This window comes from Triticum dicoccoides, chromosome 7B (assembly GCF_002162155.2).
Source record: "Triticum dicoccoides isolate Atlit2015 ecotype Zavitan chromosome 7B, WEW_v2.0, whole genome shotgun sequence".
NCBI lineage: Eukaryota > Viridiplantae > Streptophyta > Magnoliopsida > Poales > Poaceae > Triticum > Triticum dicoccoides.
The window spans coordinates 505887830-505895595 of NC_041393.1; positions in this window are offsets into that span (position 1 = coordinate 505887830).

Sequence of the window (7766 nt, forward strand, 5' to 3'; positions counted from 1 at the left end):
AGGAATAGCTAAGGGTTGAAGGGTGCCAGCAGGCCGTTGATGCTCTGCTTTTACACGACGACAAACGTCGCAATTAGCAATATACTGAGCAATTTCTCTCTTCATCCTAGTCCACCAGAACCTCTGGCGTAGGTCCTGATACATCTTAGTACTACCGGGATAAATGGTGAGAGGAGATTCATGAGCCTCCTTAAGGATCAATCGCCTCAGGTTTCGCACTTTGGGAACCACTAGTCGATTCCCGAAGTATACGACCCCTTGATCATTAATGGAGAAACAATTCGCAATTCCTTTCTTGATGTTTCTCTTGATGCGGGAGATTCCCGGATCTACCTTCTGTGCTTTGACGATCTGGTCCGTAAGGGTAGGTTTCGCCACCAAGGTGGAAAGAAAACCTTGAGGAACAATGTGAAGGTTAAGCTTCCGAAATTCCTCATGGAGAAGCGGTTGACTTTGTTGTAACATTAGGTTGTTACAATAAGATTTACGACTTAGCGCATCAGCCATGACGTTGGCTTTCCCTGGGGTGTAAGTTATTCCTAAGTCGAAGTCTGTGATCAACTCAACCCAACGTCTTTGCCTGAGATTCAAATCCGGTTGGGTGAAAATGTACTTCAGACGTTGGTGATCAGTGAATATTTCGCAACGGTTACCGAGGAGGTAATGTCGCCAGGTCTTAAGTGCATAGACTACGGCTGCAAGCTCTAAATCATGAGTAGGATAATTCTCCTCATGTGGGTGCAGTTGCCGTGAAGCGTAAGCAATTACGTGTCGATCTTGCATGAGAATGCAACCTAGTCCTTGTCGCGAGGCGTCGCAGTAGATAACAAAATCCTTGGAGAAGTCTGGCGGTACCAGTACGGGAGCAGAAGTCAGGCGTCTTTTCAGTTCCTGAAAGCTGTGCTCACATTGTGAAGTCCATTCGAACTTCTTATCTTTCTTGAGGAGTTCGGTTAGAGGTTTAGCAACTTTGGAGAAGTTTTCGACAAAGCGACGGCAATAGCTCGCTAAGCCCAGAAAACTCCGAACTTGCTTGACCGATTCAGGTGGAGTCCAATTAAGGACGGCTTGAACTCGCTCAGGTTTAACAGCAATACCTTTACCAGATATTACATGACCCAGATAGGTCACTTCTGACAACCAAAATTCACATTTGGAAAACTTGGCATAAAGGCGGTGCTCTCGAAGTTTCTTCAACACTAGCCTTAGATGTTCGGCATGTTCTTCCTCGTTCTTGGAGTAGATGAGTATATCATCGAGATAAACTATGAAGAATTTTTCCAAATACTCCATGAAGATTGAGTTCATTAACCGAGAAAAGGTGGCTGGAGCGTTGGTTAAACCGAAGGACATGACGGTGTACTCGTATTGGCCATAACGAGTAACAAAGGCCGTTTTAGGAATGTCCCCGTTTCTGATTTTGATTTGATGGTAGCCCAACCTCAAATCCATCTTGGAGAAGACTGAGGATCCAGCGAGCTGATCATACAGGTCGTTGATCCTAGGGAGCGGATATTTGTTCTTGATTGTGACCAAATTGACCGGTCGGTAATCTACAACCATCCAGTCCGTACCATCCTTCTTCTTGACGAGGAGGACGGGGCAAGCCCATGGAGATGAACTAGGTCGGATGAAACCCTTTTTCAAGGACTCATCGAGTTGTTTCTTAAGCTCGGCTAGTTCTAGTGGTGCCATATTATAGGGTCTTCTAGCAATCGGAACGGTTCCTGGAATGAGGTCTATTACGAACTCAACATCTCTGTCAGGTGGAACACCTGGCAATTCCTCTGGGAAGACATCCGGGAAGTCACGGACTACCGGGACGTCCTCAAGGTCTGGCTAAGGGCTGGCGTTAAGAGAATATAATTGTCACTTGGCTAATCGGGTCAAGACATTGACTATCTTCCCCGAAGGATGAGTGAGTTGAACAGTCCTAGAGAAGCAATCAATTTTGGCATGATGAGCTGACATCCAGTCCATACCCAAAATGATATTAATATCTGAAAATTTGAGAGCTATCAAAGATGCAAGGAAAACAAGTCTGTCGACTTGGATTTCATTTCCATAACTTACCCTGGAGGTCTGCCATCTAGAACCAGGAGTAGAAATTTCCATAGTGGATGGCATGTCACAGAATGCGGTGTTATGCAGACGAGCATAGTTCTCGGATATAAATGAATGAGAGGCTCCTGTATCGAAAAGAACAGATGCCAGGTGGCAGTTAACAAGGAGCGTACCGAGAACGACGTTGGGATCCTCTTGAGCTTCTTCGGCAGAGATACAGTTGACATGGCCACGTGTAGCGGTGGCCGGCTTGGCGTGGAACACTTTCCCTGTCGGCTTGCCACGGCCAACAGCTTTAGCAGATTGGTTGGGGTTGGTCTGGGGACACTCACGCATATAGTGGCCAGATTCCCCACACTTGAAACAAGTCACGGAATTGGTACGTGGAGGAGCATTGTTGGTTGGACCCCCATAGTGCTTGGCTGGTGCAGACTGTTGAACGGGGCGAGGCGCCTGGAAAGATGGCCTCGGTGTGAACCTGGGTGGCAGGGCGGTGTTGGGCACCCACACGCGGCGCTTCTGACGACCAGCACCGGATGAGGAACCCATGTCATGGCCATGCTTGCGTGTTGCATCATAATCAGTCTGACCAGTTTCAGCACTGATGGCCTTGTTAACAAGTTTCTGAAAAGATGTGCACTCATGCAGACGGAGGTCGCGGCGAAGCTCAGGACTAAGCCCCTTACGGAACCTTGCTTGCTTCTTGGCATCAGTAGAAACTTCCTCAGTTGCATATCGTGCGAGGTTACCGAACTCCCTGCTGTAAGCATCCACAGAGAGTCGGCCCTGAGTGAAACTGCAAAATTCCTCACGTTTACGGTCCATGAGACCCTCCGGAATGTGATGTTCACGGAAAGCCTCGCTGAATTCAGCCCAAGTAGTGACATGGCCCGCTGGGCGCATAACTCCATAATTCTCCCACCATAGACTGGCGGGGCCTTCAAGATGATATGCAGCAAAGGTGACCTTGTCAGCCTCCGCTACCAGCGCGGAATGCAGTTTGTGAGAAATACTGCGAAGCCAATCATCAGCGTCGAGAGGCTCGACGGAGTGGTGGAATGTGGGTGGATGTAACTTGATAAAATCACTGAGTGACACCACGTTAGTCCTCTGATGGTGTGCCGTGTTTTGTTCAATACGCTCCAACAAACGGTTGGTCTCCCGCTTGTTTCTTTCGGCTTCCATCATAACCTCGGCTAGGGAAGGAGGATAAGGCAGATTTGCATTCCTGACTTCGCTGCCTTCGGCCTGCTCTTGGGGAGCAGGGTTAGTGCACGTGTTGACCATCCTAGGTAAACAAGACAATGATTTAGTCAGGATGATAAAATTCCGACATACGATACAGAATGTAAGGAATAACTCGGAATGCAAGATGATCATCTGTATGACATGGTAGATACAGAAACTGCTTCTTTATTCCATCGTCATACACACCATACAGGGTTTAGTACAAGACCAAACAAGGTACTATTACGGTGAAAAGAGGATTACATCTCATCGGAGGCATTCCAAGCTCCTATACATTATTTTTCTACACCTCCGGAAGGCGATACAAACTAGGTCATATCCCACGAGTCGCGCAGGACGATAGACGACACAGCTAACACGAACTAGTGATACTACCACTAACTCAGACCGATCTGTAGTAGTCCTCGTAGAAGTCACCTCCATAGCCTGGAAGCTCAACATGATCATCCGAAACAGACGATCTCGCGGAGCTTGTGGACCATAGGGGCTAGGATGAGGTCTTGGACCAACAGACGGTGGCCTGCGGGGACCGCGAGGTGGGGTGATGCCTCCTACATCACGCCAACCCATCACGTCTGGCAAAGCAGATCTCACAGGATAGAGATCGCGCATATCCGAATATCCAGCTTGCACCGCCGGTGCAAACCGAGTCAATGTGGCCCAGTGGTCAGCACGGGTATTGAAGAGCTCTAACCTCAAGGCTCGATTTTCACGGTCCTTATCCTCGAGCATCTCAGCAGTAGTGCGAGTTCGTGAATCCTCCTGGGTGGGGTCAGCATAGATAGCCTGGAGATACCCTTGTGCTCCCGGAAGTGATCCTGGCATATACCGGAAATCAGAGTCCCGAAATAGACCAGATCTGACTCGCATGATGGTCATCATAGAGTAGGCGGCGTCCTGCACAGCCATCTCAATAGTAACCCCGAGCCCATAGGAGCAGTGAAGGGGCTCGGTGGACCCAGGATAAGATGGAAATATCCTGACAGTGCAGAGATACTGGCTTTGATTAAAGTCTCGGAATTGCTCTTCGACCGTGTACTCAGGATACCAACGGTATCCAGCCTCAGTCATTACCCTGACCAACATGGCAGTATGGCCGGGTACATCTAGGCATCGAGTCAGGCGAACCACTTGATTAAGGTCGCGAGTGGCCATCTGAAAGCACAATCATAATGCAAAGGCATTAGAATTTCTAGCAAAATTTCGGCAGCATAACAGCTGTAAATGCTCAAGAAGGATTTTGAGACATTTGACAAAGGATTTCATACACACTCAACATCATCATACCAAAGTTCTGAATCCATCCTAACAACATAATGTGGTAGAAGAACTGAACTAGGCTTGTATCCATCAACCCTATAAGGTACTACTGATTAGTAACGCGTGATCCTGATAGAGAGAATAGATCCTAATTCCTTAGCCCCTGGTGGAAGAATAGACTGAATCAGATCAGAATGTCATAAGATAAAGGAGTAAAAAAGAGCCTTACGTTCCAACCCACAAACAATTCCCCTACATATAACTAAAGAATTTCTAGACTCAACACCGACCGGTTTGGCTTGGAGAACCTACAGGCAGTCCGGCTCTGATGCCAATGCTGTCAGGACCCCGACTCGATGTCACATCGATCTAGCTTGTAACACCTCATATCACTTTGCGGCCTCACGCACGGTAACCCCACGGGTGTCGCCTTACCTTTGCCCGGGACCGTTTGCGCCTTTTGGCTCATGTATATGATAGTGTCGCTAGCATCCATATGATAAAGAGCCCGGGCTGACATGACTAGTCGTAAACCCAAAGTGGCACAGACTTACAGGGACAGGCATCCATGACCCAGCAACGAACGTGTCGGTCATCAGCAAGTGGGTCCGGGCTGTAGCACTGGGCTAGCAGGACTCCGGTAAACCGGGCTATAGCGGGCTAACAGGACTCCGGTACTCAATGCGTGACATTTCCCCGAAGGGACAGACACAGGAACGAAGAAGGACACATGCCGGCCAGCCTAAGTGTTCCCGAGCAGTAGCAAGCTACCATGGCTCAGAGGTAACACTAGGAGACATTTCCCGGTAAGAGAGGCTACTAAGGATAAACAACTAGATAGTCAGATCCCACACATACCAAGCATTTCAAACATACACACAATATGCTCGATATGTGCAAATACAACAAGGCAGCACAACATGACTCTATGACACAAGTACTTTATTTAAGGCTCAGAGAGCCATACATAACATACACAAAGGTACGGGTCACACGACCCAGCATTCAAGTCATACAGTCATACAAACCAGCAGCGGAAGTAACTTGTCTGAGTACAGACAACTAGTAAAATAAAAGAGGCTTGGAAAGCCTAGCTATACTACGAGGTCCTTCACAAGCTCAGGATCACCACCTGGGCCTTAGCCTACTCATTGATGTCAACGTCTACGTAGAACCCATCAGAAGGGGTTGCAGCGTCTTCTGTAAAAATGTAAATTATAGCAACATGAGTACAAAGGTACTCAGCAAGACTTACATCAGATCCTACATACATGCATATTATCAAGAAGGGTTGGTGGAGTTGTTGCAGCAAGCCAGCTTTGACTCTTGGCTAGGCTAACCTACGAGACTCCAACTCGAAATGGTTTTGCGCACACGAGTCCACTACTCACCAATTCAATACACTACCGAGGATCCACCTCCGTCTTCCTACAGAAGAGCCATCCTCGGCACTCACACTTATCTTGAGGCTTTTAGTAGTTTCCATTTACTTGTCTATGAACTGTATAGGCAACCAAGTAGTCCTTTATCGCGGACGCGGCTATTCGAATAGATCATGATAACCCTGCAGGGGTGTACTTCTTCATACACGCTCTCACCACTTACCGTCGTTTACACGACATGTACTCGGCAACCTTCAAGCGGAAGCCCAACGTGGGTGTCGGCCATGACCTACCTAACCACCTAAGCATCCAGTCCAGGTTTATTGCCTATCCAGGTTCCATCCGCAGGGAGTCCGGCCGAGGTTTCCCATACGGCCCCGAACGATGTGAACAGGGTTCCCGAGATACCTAACGGGTATTCGGTACACCCGGCCACGCACCTACCGCATCACAGCCCACCCCTACGGTCAGCGCTGTCCACGGCCTCCAGTAGGCTACAAACACCAGAAACTACTTGCAACTCCTGGATGGAGAACTAGGGTGAATAAGAAGCCGAGAGGGTCCATTGGTTTCGGGCCCAATGCATGGTAGTAGCTGATTCTTAAATCACACATACAGATCTCAGTGCTTAAGGTCGGCTTCAATGAAACAACCCACCATGTAGTCCTACATGGCCTCTCATCGATACCTTTACCAAATCGTGTTCACCACACCACTCTTATTACCGACATAATCATTTCACTCTAGCCCATCACCCAGATGAACCAGACCTGACACAACTCTAAGCATAGCAGGCATAGCAAGGTAGGAACAACACATACATATGGCTCAATCAACTCCTACACATGCTAGTGGGTTTCATCTAGTTACTGTGGCAATGACAGGTCATGCAGAGGAAGTGGGTTCAACTACCGTAGCACACAGCAGTTTGAAATGCGTTGTCTTAATGCAGTAAAAGAGAGCAGGAGCGAGAACATGGGATTGTATCGATATGATCAAATGGTTGGTTGCTTGCCTGATGGTTCGATGCACTGATACGGTTCGTCGTTAGGGTAATCACGATACTCCTCGGAGGCAGATCCTGCCGCAAAGAACACCGATACACAACCATCACCAAACAATGTGCAACAATATGATGTATGCATGAAACATAGCAATATGAGTGTGTTGGGCTAATGCAGCTAAGACCAGAAGGGTTTGAACCAATTTGAATCAAAGATTCAAATTTCAAACTCAAACATGGCCCTTTAAAGTGTTTTTCCTTGTTCTGCATTAAACATCAAGTTAACTTGTTTAATCATGCATGAAAATAGTACAGATGGATAGATTGGATTTTTCTGATCATTTTTCATATATAATTTGTCTGATTTGGAGTTACAGAATAAAAGTTATGAATTTTTGAAGTTTAAATTATATTCTGGAATTTCCTATATTAGAATAATTCCAGAAAATCAATTATTGCGTCAGCCTGACGTCAGTGTGACGTCAGCAGGTCAACGGAACACGTCCGGGTCAAACCTGACAGTGGGTCCCGCATGTCAGGGTGATTAAATTAATTAAAGTTTAATTAAAACTAAACCTGTTTAATTAACAGGGCTGGGCCCCACCTGTCATTGACTCAGGGGAGTCAACCAAGGCCCACCCGTGGTCAAACCCGGGTCGGCTGCACCGGCGTTTAGCCGCCGGCGAGCCCGACGCGGCGGCGGAAGTGGTTTTGGCCGTTTCGGCCACCAAATGGGTCGCGGAGACCACCGGAGTGGAGTTGAGGACAAGCCGCAGCTCTTGGTGGAGTCCGTTGAAGTCGGGGTGGCC